The sequence below is a fragment of the Suricata suricatta genome, chromosome 3 (genome assembly GCF_006229205.1).
Source record: "Suricata suricatta isolate VVHF042 chromosome 3, meerkat_22Aug2017_6uvM2_HiC, whole genome shotgun sequence".
Classification (NCBI taxonomy): Eukaryota; Metazoa; Chordata; class Mammalia; order Carnivora; family Herpestidae; genus Suricata; species Suricata suricatta.
In genome coordinates this window covers 98,276,870-98,290,141 of record NC_043702.1, presented here as the reverse complement: position 1 = coordinate 98,290,141, position 13,272 = coordinate 98,276,870, and the positions used below count along the sequence as shown (strand labels likewise).

At 55.0% G+C, this 13,272-nt stretch overlaps 1 pseudogene; it reads left to right on the top strand.

Moving 5' to 3' along the window:
* The window catches only part of LOC115287040, a 40,907-nt pseudogene that overhangs the window by 5,991 nt on the left and 21,644 nt on the right, over positions 1-13,272 (top strand).

Genomic DNA, 13,272 nt, shown 5'->3' with positions numbered 1-13,272 from the left:
TCCCAAGCAGGCTCTGTGTTCGGCACAGACCCTGACACGGGTTTCAATCCCATGACCCTGGGATCATGAGCTGAGTCAAAATTGAGAGTCAGATGCTCAATTGACTCCCCAGAAGCTGCTGCTTTTACTTCCCCATGAAGGAATTCATGCCCCAGCTGACCCCATGAGAGTCCCAGGTCACGTTTTGGGGGAGCCCACAGAATGTGCCCCAGACTAGAGCTGAGGCAGGTGACTTGGGAGTGGTTTCCCCCCATAGTGCCTCCGTGCAGCGTGGTGGGCACCCCCATGGCCCAGCTCTCGAGCTCGCTTCTTCTCCGGACCAGCTTGCTGTCTGTCCAGCCATCTGGGCAGCAAGGTTTCATTTAGAAGCGGTGCCTGTCCCCCTGGGCCTGGCCCGACCACCTGCGACACCCATGGGTGTCTGCCTCTTGAGCCCCAGGCATTGCTCTGGGCTGAATTGGGGGGCCTCGTTGGCGGCTCTACCAGACGTGGGGTGTCCAACAGTGCTTCGCCTGGTTCCACATGTAGGCCGTGTCACTTGAGACAGGTGATAGAACAGGAGAAGACTTGCAGGTGTGGATGAGCGTGGGTATGAGTAGAGATCAGCCGGGGTGAGCTGCACGTGCAGGCCTTGGAAACAGGAAGCTTCCATTCAAACAATCACTGAATTTTCACCAGCTTTTGTGGTGCTTTTATTCAGATGAGGCCCTGGGGTTCGCTGAGGCCAAACTACTAGATACTGAGCGTTTCTTCCCATTTCTTTTTTTCCTTTTTTAAACAAAGCTTCCTGGACACTTGATTTCCTGGCTCTTCTGTCCAGCGGAAGCATGGCTCGCGGTGCTGTGGGGCTCAGCCTGGGGAGCAGGGGTGGAGGGTGCTGGTTTGGGTACCGTCCGCTGCTCCAGGTCTGTCTGGCCTCATGTCTCAATGCACTGTTTGTAGGATGCTGCCTGGGAAGTACTTGGAGAAGATCGCTGAGCAGATACGGACCCACAGCATCAATGCGCGGCTGATCATTGGTGGATTCGAGGTATGTCCTCCTCTCTGCTCCTGCAGGCTTGTCTGGGCCATTGGTCTACGGGGTGAGTGTGGGTGGGTGTCCGGCAAACATGGGGCAGTGTGTGTGCACCTCCCCGGGGCAGGGGGTGGAGTCCCCCAACCCTGCTGCCAATGGGTAGTCATTGCACTGCCGTGGGATGCTTCCCTAGCACCCATGAGGCAGCTGAATCGGGGGGCAAGTGCAGGGCTCCCCACTGGGGTGCCCCTTGTTGGTGAGCCTCATGCATCTTAGGTCTTCAGAAATGATGGTTCCTCTTGACTCTGAGGCCATCAGAGAGCAGGGCAGTCACGTGGCCATCTTATCTCTGATTGCATGTCAGACCACAGACCTTATTTTTTTTTAATTTCACCAAGACGGGTCCCATGATAACCTTTCCATTTGCCTTAAAGAAAATGTGAGGCTCAAATGACGAGACCCTTGCCAGCAAGAGACTCGGTGTTGCTTCTGCATGATGCTGGTGGGCTCCCTTGGGCTTACACAACTGTTGGTCCCGGTGACGCTAATGCCTTCTTGTGGTTTTAACGGCCCCTCTGCTTCCCTCCCTCCTTCCGCACAACCGCACGCCACCCGACAGGCCTGCCTGGGACTGCTGGAACTGTCAGCCTCCCAGGACAAGTACGAGGAGTTCTGTGTCCCCACGGTCATGGTCCCCGCCACAGTGTCCAACAACATGCTGGGCTCTGATTTCAGCATCAGCGTGGATACTGCCCTGAACACCATCACTGATGTAGGTCTGTGTGGCCAGCAGAGCCGGTGCCGTGGATGCTAACCCGGAGGGCGGCTGACCCACTTTTATCTGCCAGCGCACTAGAGACTGGCACCAGATCTGGGGTTGTTTCCAGAACAACAGTGGTTTTTTTTAAGTTTTTTTTTTTTTTTAAGTCTAGCCATCTCTAATCCACGGAGTTTTTGACCACCGCTTTTCCTGTGCTGTGGCCAGGATGACGTGTCCCTGCAGGGCGCACCCAGTGACAGAGGCACCTGGTGCTCAAGTCATTGTGGGTTACGGTTTTGTGAGCATCATTAACGTTGATTTTCTTGACTGGGCCAAATTTACTTCGCTCCTGTAACATAATTTGCTCTGATAGATCCTGGGTCCGATGGCCCTGCGTGGAGGTTTGAGGATGGAACCGAGCTCCGTATTATGTAATTTTATTCACCAACCCGAACCCGCCAGTCCTGCTTCTGGCTACAGCCATCAGCATCAGTCTCCCGTTGTAATCTGGCCACGTTAAATCACATCTGAAAAAAACATGGATGCTACATTAGTTTATCTGCCAAAAGGCAGTCACAGGACAAAAATACACCCGTGTCGCCATATTTGTAAATCACTCTTGGGAAATGGCCTGGGAGCTTAAAGCAAGTAATGAACAGAATATGTTTCTTCTTTTTCATTGGGCCTCTAAAATTTTTCCGCAAATTCTCAAATCTTTATTTTTCTTGTGAGCGACCCATCCCATGAATGTTTTTCTAGGATTTCCTTTTTTCTTAAACCCATGGTGTCTGAAATTTGTTTCTAGTGCTGGTAAATAAAAGAAATACTTTTTTAAAATAACAGTTTATTGTCAAATTGGTTTCCATTTAACACCCAGTGCTTTTCCCACAAGTGCCCCCACTCCATGACCATCACCCCCTCCCCCCACCCCCTCCCGCTTCGGCCCTCGGTTCATTTTCAGTATTCAATAGTCTCTCATGTTTTGTGTCCCTCTCTCTCCCCAACTCTCCCTCCCCCTTCCCCTCCCTATGGCCCTCTGTTAGGTTTCTCCTGTTCTCCTCTTAGACCTATGAGTGCAAACATACGGTAGAACTCACGTGGTAAGTAACGCTTAGCACTTATTTTCTTGATTTCTTTCCTGAGCTTCTAAACCTTGTGTGGTTTCTGTACTAAAAAGCCTTGCCCGTGTGTCCGATGTCCCCGTCCTGGAGCACCCTGTTTGCACCACTAACCTATCACTGGGCCGTCGCTCATGCCACCCTGCTTTGTTGCTGTGACCCGATTCAGCTCCTGATCAGGCTTCCTCCTGTGCACTGAAGGGTTGCTGGCCATGACCTGCATCACTGTTGCCCTGCTCTTTCCCTGCCCTGGCTGGAGTTTGCGTCTGCTTAGGCCCCGTGACAGCACCTGGAAGTTCATGTTCCTAATCGTCCCCTGACTGGAGCCTTCTTGGGGTGGGTGGGGGTGGGGACTCCGGAAGTTGTCACCTGCAAGTCCAGGCCCCGGGGTGTGTTTACCTCCCTGGGACATTTGCTGTGCACTCTGAGGCACAAAGTCTCTCACTCATCCATCCAGGCTCCCTCTGCTGCAAGAAAATGTTTCTGGGTCATAGAGACTTGATTACTCGTGTGTTGTGGAAAATATGAAAATCAGAATACATGGGGACTCCAGGTTACCCACTTGCTCCCACTAGATTTGGTCTTGGCAGAGTTGCTCAAAGCCAGTTAACCAGTGAGGGTCGGTAGCTCACGGTCTGGGAGGAGCCAGGGTGGAGCCAGGCGAGGAGATGTGAGCGTGCATTGGAGCACCAGATCTGCAGGTGGCCTTGGTGCCACCGTGGTGCTGGGCCACGCCTATGATGGGTGGCCAGCATGTTCTGAAGCCATACGGACCAATGTCTGGGCAAGGCGGGTGCGCGCCATTGTTTTCTTGCTGGTCGTGGTCATGGGAGCCAGAAGGAAGTAGTGTGGTCTCTGGGAGGTTTCGGTTTGGGCTGGAGCCGTGCCAGGCTGGAAACATGCTGAGGGGACGAGGGAATGAGTCACAGGCATGCCCCTCCCCCCTCCGTCCCTCCTGACCTGCCATGGAGGCTCCAGGAGGCCCACAGGGACCGAGGACCAGAGTGAGCTCTGTGTGCTTCCTCCACCGCACTCGGGACACCTCTTCCCTGGACGAGCCACCCGCAGGATGTCCTGTCCAGAGGCCCTGGAGCCTGACCAGTGCCAGCCTGACCCTTCATTTCAGAGTCTGCTCCCAGGAGGTATCGGCCATGCCCAGGGATGGGTCGGGTCATCACAGCTGGTTGTGGGGGTCCTGGAGGCTGTAGTGGTGGTGAGGTGGGGGGGGGCTGTCAGGCTGCAGGGTTCCCAGAGGTGGTCTTACTGTGACAGTGGTGTTCTTCAGCTATTTCGTCTATGTCCTGACAGATCTCTGTACTCCGTGGTCACAGCACCTCCAAGCAGGGGTGTGGGGCCCATTCTGCCACAGCTGGGGGGCTGCGCTAAGTCTGCATAGGCAGAGCCACAGCCCAGAGCAGCTGAGCACCGCATGGCCTCAGACACTGAGAAGGCAGCCGCAGGATGATTTGTCCCCAGAATTTTTTTTTCTTTTCTCCGTGCAGATGGCTCCGGCCACCCGGATTGGGTTAGAGGTGTTGACTGTAAGACACATCCAGCAGGAAGTTCGTTCACTGCCCCCAGGACCTCAGGTGAGAGATGTGTCCCCAGATTTTCATGCTCGCTTTCCTGGCAGGCCCATCTCTATCCCCATCCATGGCCTGTCCCCTCCTATTCTCTGGTGATAAGGGAACAAAGAGGAGCAACAGGAGCCAGAACACAGAAGGTTCTGGCATTATGGACGCCAGATTTATTGTTGCCAACAGCCCTCCTGGCCTCAGGGCTGCCCCCCGGCTCTGTGGCACCCTGTGACCCTTGCCTGAGCTGGCACCGCACTGTGCTCTGGTGCCCTGGGTGACTAACGTGGTCTGAGGTGGACCGTGGGCCATGAGGCAGGTCCATGTGGGGCCGGGAGCTGGGCTGATGGGGAGAAGGTGGAGGATCCTCAAGGCAGGTGAGTGACCCCCTCACCTTCCTCCTGGCTGCTCCCTGGACTAACCTGCCATGGGCCCACTGTCCATAAATCCTGGGGCCACAGCTCCCCTGGACCCCAACGCGTGTGGGGGAAACACAAGGTAGCAGAGAGCACAGGCCTTCCCCCTCACCCCACACGTGCCTGCAGCAGGTGCATGGGTGTCTCCAGGCAGGATGAGGGAAGACTGCCAGGGGCCGGTTTGCCCGCAGATGGCCTGCCGGTGGGTCCAGTGCTCAGCGAGCCTGGGCGTTCAGGGCCGGTGGACGGTGGGCCCATGTCCACTACAAACATTCTGATTAACACTCCAGGGCAGAGACTGCAAGCCTCTGCCCATGTGCTTGAGAACAGCTCCCTTTTTTGATATCAGATGCAGACATTTCCACCTTGGGGCCCCAGAGCAGTGCTGGGGCTTGGCCTCCATGTTCTGTGTCTGACGAAAAGGGCCCGAGGACTAGCCAAGGTGCGCCCAAACTCTCTCGCTGCTGGTCATCCTCCGGGCCGCCTTCGAAGGACGTCCTTGCTGGCAGGGCCCTGCACCCCTACTCACTGCACAAAGCTGCCAGGCTGGTGTGGCCCTGAATTCAGTCCCCTCCCAATGGGCCTCCCTCGCTTCCTCTGAGATGCCCAGAAAGGACTGGCTGTTCACCCACCACTAACGTGCTGGCCCCTGCTCTGCTGCCCACCTGCCTGTGTCCCCTCCTCCAGGAGTCCCCGCCCTGTGCCCCACACCCCGTGGAGTCCCTGCTCCCACATCTCACCCCACAGAGGCCCAGGAGCCACCATGTCCCGGACCCAGTGGCCATTGGGGAGCTGCCGGGAACGCCCCACTGACCGCCCACACCACTGCTTCAGGCTTTCCAGAGCTTGCTCCTGTTCGCCTAGGAGCGTGACAGCCGCCCAGAATTTCTCATCCCCATTTGGATGGTGCCGGTAACACAATCCTGGGCTCAGACATCAGCCTGGGCTCTGACACTGGCCTCAATGCCCTGGTGGAGGTAAGAGGGCCCTGCTGCCTGCCCCAGTGACACTGCTGGTTGGGCTGGACTCCAGTGTCTGGGGAGGAGCCCGCCTGTTCCTGCAGAAGAAATGAGCCTCAGTTACTGTGACTTCCTGTTAGTGGGCATTTGCGTCACAACTTCCACTGCTGCGGAGCCCTGCACATTGTGGGGAGGGCTGCCCTTTATCAGACAGAAGGACTATCTTCCTGTGCCCTGGGTGGTGTTCGCACTCCTCACCCCTGAACAGGAGGCCCTGCTGTTTCATGGGCTTGTGCCCGAACTCAGGTGGACCACGGCCTGGATGCGGTGTCTGGGGGAGGCCGTGCACATGGGGGTTAGGGGACTGTGAGGGTGAGCACTCGGGGGGGCAGCGGGGCATGGCTGAGGCTTGGAAACCCCAGCCAATGGTTGTCCAGGGAGGGTCTCCAGGGCTCAGGGGTCCGGCGGGCCCTGTGCTGGCCCTGTCTGGTCTGTGTGGTCCGTGTTGTACCCGAGGACCTCTAGCCCAGCCATGTGTTGCTGTGGGGCAGCGGCCCAGGGCGGGCACATCCTTGAGGGTCATGCAGCCCGGGCTCCCGAGCTTGCCATGCAAAGCCCACCGGAGGCCCTGAGAAGACAGCAGCTTGGGTCCCGGTTGGTGGTTCAGAGATGGATCACGTGAGGGGATAGGCGACGGCTATCTCCAGGCCTCCATCCCGAATGCGCTGCACCCCAGCTGTTAGCTCGTGACAAATGCACTTTAGCGTCTTGCTGATTTTTCTCACCGAATTTGCTGTCTGGAGGTCAGGTCATTCTGCTCCTGAGTAGGGCCACGGCCTTCATGAGGCTCATTCCCACCTGGGGGCTCCTGTGGATCCCACACGTGACCTTGGATTGTGTACCATAGGGCCTCACCTCAGGCAGACCTGGAAGTAGCCCCCAGCCATGGAATGTGGGAGGCTCCAGGCTTCATACCTCTGCAGTGCTCACTCAGCTTCCCCAGGGTTCTGTGCTGGGTGGGACTGGACTTACCCCTGCTCTGCCCTTGCCCCACTCCTGCCTGGTCTGGTCCCCCTGACCCCTTTCAGCAGACACCCGTCCTAGGTGGGGGAGCCTAACCTCCCAGCTCTCAGGCCCGGCCAGAGCCAGTCCTCACTGACTCTTTTCCATCATCACTGGGTTCCGAGCTCCATCCACCTTATCTTTTCATGTGACTTATGTTCTTAAAGCCCCGGTGAGGCCAAATGTTAGCAGTTAGAAATGTGGCGCTCTGACGCCAGTGGGATCTGCCCAGGGATTGCGCTTGGAGAATCTTCCGGGCAATGCTGCGGGGCGTCCTCCATTGGGAGGGGATGTTCCCACCATGACCAGCCTGGGCTGGGGGCATCAGCGCCCCTGGATTCTTCCTGCTCCCCACAAAAGGCAGAGAGCCCCCTGCGTGTACCACTGGCCAGGAAAGGACTGCCGTCTGTGCTGGTTTAGGAACAGGGTGGGTGGGGAGGGGCGCTGGATGAAATTGCTGGATCAGGGCCTGGTGACACCGGGTTGGGACCCAGTGGTGCTGGGGGTTGCTGTCCTCCCCCTGGGAGCAGGGCCAGCCCAGGGAGCCTGGAGAGGGGCTTTGACCTGTAGTCAAAGGTGCTGTTTCAGGGCAAGTGCTGGCTTCTTGGAAATGAAGGAATGGCAACTAAAACAACAAGAGCCCATATTGCTCCTGGAAAGTGGTTAAAGTGTTGAGAAAATAATACCTGGTGAGTGTGAAGATGCAGTAAAACAGACACCTTCATATGCTGTTGATTGGCAAGCCAGATTCTCATAGGGATATTTCTCTTCATCTCTCTCTCTCTCCCCCTCTTCCTCTCTCCCTACCTCCTTCCCTCCCTCCCTCTGTCATGAATGAGCGATTGTGTGAATGAATGAATGAATGGCTCTCCCTTACCACCTGGCATGGGTATCTCTAATTCCTCCATTAGAAAGTTGTTCCCAATATTATGGAAGGCCCATGGAAATCCATCCCTTTCAGAAGTTCTCAGCAAACACTTGGGGAGTTAGCACTTGGTCTTCGGTGGGAAACCCACGTGCTGAGGCTCTAGAAGGGTTGTGAGGACTTTTGTCCGGGAGCTACTGTCCGGCTACGATCATAGGTACACTCACACGATGAGCTGCTCCTGGAGAGAGTGAGGGTGCCGGACACCCAAATGTCACAGGGAGCTTTTCAGAAGAAACCCACCGAACAGAAATTCCCACTGAGCCCATGAAGTCTCCCAGTGCCCATGTCCTGCGGGGCCATGTGGGGAGCGGGAGTGAGCTGGCCCCAGGCGCCCCCTCCCCGTGAGGGGGGGTAGTATCAAGGGACTGGGACCACGCCAGTTGGGAGGGGGCTGGGGTGGAGTGACCCTCGTCCTCCTCTGTGGCCAGAGGTATGACTGCATCAAGCAGTCGGCCAGCGGGACCATGTGCCACGTGTTCATCATCGAGACGATGGGCGGCTACTGTGGCTACCTGGCCAACATGGGGGAGCTCCCCACGGAGGCGATGCCGCCTACATCTTCGAGGAGCCCTTCGATATTCGAGACCTGCAGGTGCGTCCCTGCCCTGGGGCCATGGGTGACGGGGTGGGCGCCTGACTGACCGCATGCTCCTCCCCAGTCCAACGTGGAGCACCAGTCCAAGAAGATAAAGACCACTATTCAGAAGGGTCTTGTGCTCAAGTACGGACGCCCCTCCCCCGCCACGCTGAGCACCTCCCACTCTCACCCCATCCTCACCCCCGCTCTGAGCGCCCCCCATCCTCTCCCCTTCTTCCCCATGCTGAGCACCCCCCACCCCCTGCTGTGCCCTGACCCTGAGCACCCCCACCCTCGCCCCCTCCCCCACCACACCCTGAGCACTCCCTTCTCCACACCCCTGCAGGAAGGAGAGCTGCAGAAATTACTACACCACGGACTTATCTCAGCTCTACTCTGAAGAGGGTAAGGAAGAACTTGCTGGAAGGAACGTGCTGCAGTAAGAACGTGCTGGGCCTCATGCAGCAGGTGGGGCACCCCCACCACACGCAGCAGGCAGGGGGTAGATGCAGCCACCACCTGGGAGGCTCCGTACTTGAGCCCAGCTTTAGCAGCAGTGGGGGATGTGTGCTCCTAAGGCGGTTTTCATTACGTTGGTGTTTCCTTTGCTAAGTAATGCTCTGTTTAAAAGTTGGAGTAAATACCACCAGCTTTAGCTTTTCTGTTGTGCATGGAGACAGGGGCATCGTAAGAAAACTATCAACTTTCACACAATCAAGTTAAGTGCTTCATTCGACAATGGGTGATCAGACAAATGATCCTGGAGGTTGCACAAAGTCAGAACGATCTGCAAGGAATCCTGGGGAGGCTCTGGTTTGCAGGCATGCCACAGAGATCAGAGCTGGAGGAGGGCATGGATGCCTGTCCTGGTTGTGACATGGCTCCCCACCCGCCCCTGCCAGTATCTCAGCTGCTTTCACTTCGGATCTACTCTTTTGAAGGCCCGTCAGCGTCCTCAACTTCCGTGAGAGCGTGGTATGCACCTGTGTATGTTCGTGGACGCTAACGGCCCACAGAATGGCTGAGATCCTTAAGGGAAACTGTGCCTGCTCCATGTCCCCAAATACGATTAAGAAATCCTAATGGAAGATTCTAAACTAATGAAGCCGAGAGCTGCCCAGCCCAGGTTGTGGTGGGGTGAGCACTGGGACCCTTGCCTCATGAGCTGGGCTCCGGCTGTGGGGCCCTGCTACATACACAGAGATAAAAGACTTGCAAAAACAAAACAGAAACTCCCAAAATCCCTGATTTGAGTCTCCTAAAAGTATGATGTGAATTTTGCTAAATATTCATATCTCTGCGTCTTTAAACATAGCCAGGCAGACACTGTTGAGTGACATTTCCTGTGACTCTGACCAACAGGGTGGTGTGCCTTCACCTTTTCATAGAAACTTTGGAACCAAGATCTCCGCCAGAGCCATGGAGTGGATCAATACAAAGCTGAAGGAGGCTCAGGGCAAATGTACTGGGTGCTGGGTGTGAGGGGTGAGAGCAGACCCCCAGCCTCGGGGAGGTGGGCATGTACAGGGGCACTGGGAGTGGGGGGGAGGGCGTGGAACTCTGTGCCTGAGAGGTGGACTTGTACCAGGTGCTGGGTGTGGGGGGGAGGGAGTGGAACCCTGTGCCGGGGAGGTGGGCATGTACAGGGAACTGGACGTTGGGGGCAGGACACGGAACCCTGTGCAGGGGAGGTAGGCACATATGGGGCGCTGGGCGTGGGGGGAAGGGCGCGTACTGGATGCTGGGCGTAGAGGGGGGGGAACGCAGAACCCTGGGCAGCGGAGGTGGGCGTGTGCCGGGCACTGGGCATGGGGGGTACGTGGAACTCTGTGCAGGGGAGGTGGGCGCATACCAGGCGCTGGGCATCAGGGTGCCTCTCCTGCTTTGCTTCGGTTCCGCCTTGAGCTACACAGACAAAACTGTGTTTGCGACATCGACATCAAGGTTGTGGTGAGGAGTATTCCAATACGTGCTTTCCCCTCTTTGACAGGAGGCGCTTAGGTGGCTTGGTCGCATCCCCGTGATAGGCACAGAGTGGCACGCACACTGGGCTGCGTTAGAAAGACTGAACCTCTCACCTCCCCTTGTGTCTCTGACACTCTGGCTTGCACTTGGCCCACCGGAGACTTGGGATTCATTCATGCACGCTCCTTTTGGGGGAAAACCAGGAACTGGCAGGTAGGTGCCGGCGCTGTTGGTGGGGTCTTCCCGGCCGGGTCCACTCCCTCCCACCAGGGGGAGCTTGGGCCTGCGGACCCACTCTCCTGCCTCCCTGGAAGCCCGCCGCCCAGGACGAAACCCACAGAGGCTCTCGTAGTTCAGTGAGCGTAGGCCCACAGTGTGCATGGCATCCTGGGATCTAACCTTAACTCTAGCCACGGATCTACAGCTCAACCTAACCCTAAGCCGACCCCTGAAACTCCCCGCCACCTTTCAGCTGAGCCAGCCCAGCGCATCTGCCCTCACTTCAGTCCACAAGGGAGATCACTGGACTGGTGTTGCTTCTGCCCTGGCAACTCCCCTGGGTGGAACCCTAACCCTAGCCGGGGCTCTGTCCCCCATGGGTTTAGGAAAAGCTAGGTCCCCAGGCACAGAAATTGTGCAGGGTGAATCGGCGTGACATAGAGAGCACCAACATGCCCTGTTTTCAGCCAGCATGCTGTCACACTGTGGGGGACAGAGGTCCTTGTGTCCCTGGACATGAGCTAGAGATGGTCCCCCAAAACCCAGGGCAAAGCCTGGCTGGCACCTTGTTATGTATGTGTAATACACTCAATTGTGTGAAGGAACACAGTGAAGAATGCCCCATCCAACTGAGATTCCCTGTTCCTCAGTTAGTTCTGTTGGAAAACATGTGCGCAGACAGAGGAAAGAAGGGCTTTACACTCAAAACTGAGAAAGAACACCGCCGTGGGGTAGGTTTCATTCTATTAAATCCTAGTATAATGAAACTAATAATGTCTTAAAACACGTGCTGGTAAGTCAAAAGTATGTGTAATACACTCAATTCTGTGAAAGAACAGTTAAGAATGTCCCCTATCAACTGAGATTCCCTTTACCTAAGTTAGTTCTGTTTGAAAACATGTGTGCAGACCAAGAAAATAAGTGCTTTACACTCAAAACTGAGAAACAACACTGTGCAGAAGGTATCATTCTGTTAACATCTAGTATAAGGAAGTTAATAATTTTTGAAAAGACATGCTCGGAAGTGAAATGTATGTGTAATACACTCAATTCTGTGAAGGAACACAGTGAAGAATGCCCCATCCAACTGAGATTCCATGGAACTAAAGTCGTTCTGTTTGAAAACATGTAGGATCTATATAGGTATATATAGAAATCTATAGGTAGGATAGAGGAGGGGGTTCCCATTTCAGAGCAAGGAGAGACCAGCTTCTTCCAAGGGCATACAAGCTGCCACAGCCTGGGGCCCGCTGGAAGTATGACTTATCAGGGGGACGTTGGGGAGGGCAAGAGTACCAGGAGGTGGGCTAGAGGAACAGACATCCCTCAGGGCCCACCAGGCAGGTGGCAAGACGCAGGCGGTGGGGTCCAGGATTGAGCTCTGCATAAAAACCACAGGATTCAGTGGAAATCTACTCTCACCTCACTGCCATTGAAAAAAGACTGCTGGACCAGCTGGGCAATGGGCTTGGGTGAGTTTGTAGGGAATCCTGCAAAGAGGATTGGTATCGTCATAGTTCTTCCCTTGGCCTCCAGAGGGCGCACCAAAGCTTGCTACAAAGGCTCACTCTTGCAATATAGTCTTCTCCACCCAACACCGTTTTTTTCTGTGGTTTCAGTTACCCCAAGCCAACCGCCCACGAGAAGCAGACGATCCTCTTTCTGATGTATAATCAGAAGGCCGATAGTAGCCCCATGGTTTGTCACTGTGGCTGCGTCATTCACCTACTTCCATCTCATCACTTAGACACTTTATCATCTCGTATCATCACAGGAAAGGTGAGTACAGGACAATAAGATACTTTGAGAGAAAGAGAGACCACATTTACATGACTTTATGACCGTATATTGTTTTAATTGTTCTATATAATTACCAGTTATTGCTATTAATCTCTTACTGTGCCTAGTTGATAAATTACACTTGATCATGGGTATGTCTGTATAGGAAAACACATGATATACATGGGGGTCAGTATGATCTATGGTTTCAAGCATCCACTAGGGACCTTGGGATGTATCCCCCGTGGATAAGGAGGGACTGCTATATACACAGAGTGTCTACTGTGTGTCAGGCACAGCTCCAATCCCACTGTCTAGTAGGCAGTGGGGACAACAGACACACAAATAGATCATTACACACCATGCCTGTGATTAGTCTAGCAAGAGACATGCATGGCGGATATCATAGGAACTCAGAGAAGGGGTTGGCTGTGTGTCCATAATAGGTAACGTCTCCTTTTTCTTACCTTTTGGGGTTTTTACATCAACTTCTTGTTTCCTCCACACAATGAAACGTGGCTGCTTTATTGAGCAGATGCTGGATGGCAGGAATTTTATACGTCTAAACACATTGGGTTTTGTTGAATCCTAATAAAAACCCCCTTTCCAGATGAGTAAATTGAATCGTGGAGAGGTTAACTAGTAAGTGGAGGGGCTGGAATTTCAATCCAGACCTACTGGTGCTGAAATAAATCACATGTTTTAGGCATTCTGTTCTAGGGCACCCCAGGGGCTATACATTTTGCTCTTCAGGCCCCCAGGTCTTCTGTCCTCCAGACTGGGGCCCATTCCAACCCAGTGATCAAGGACATTATCTCTGTGCATGTCCCTCTGAGGACCGTAGCTGGCTATCTCTGGACTGTCTCAATCCCTACCCCGCCTTCCTGTGCGACAGTGGGT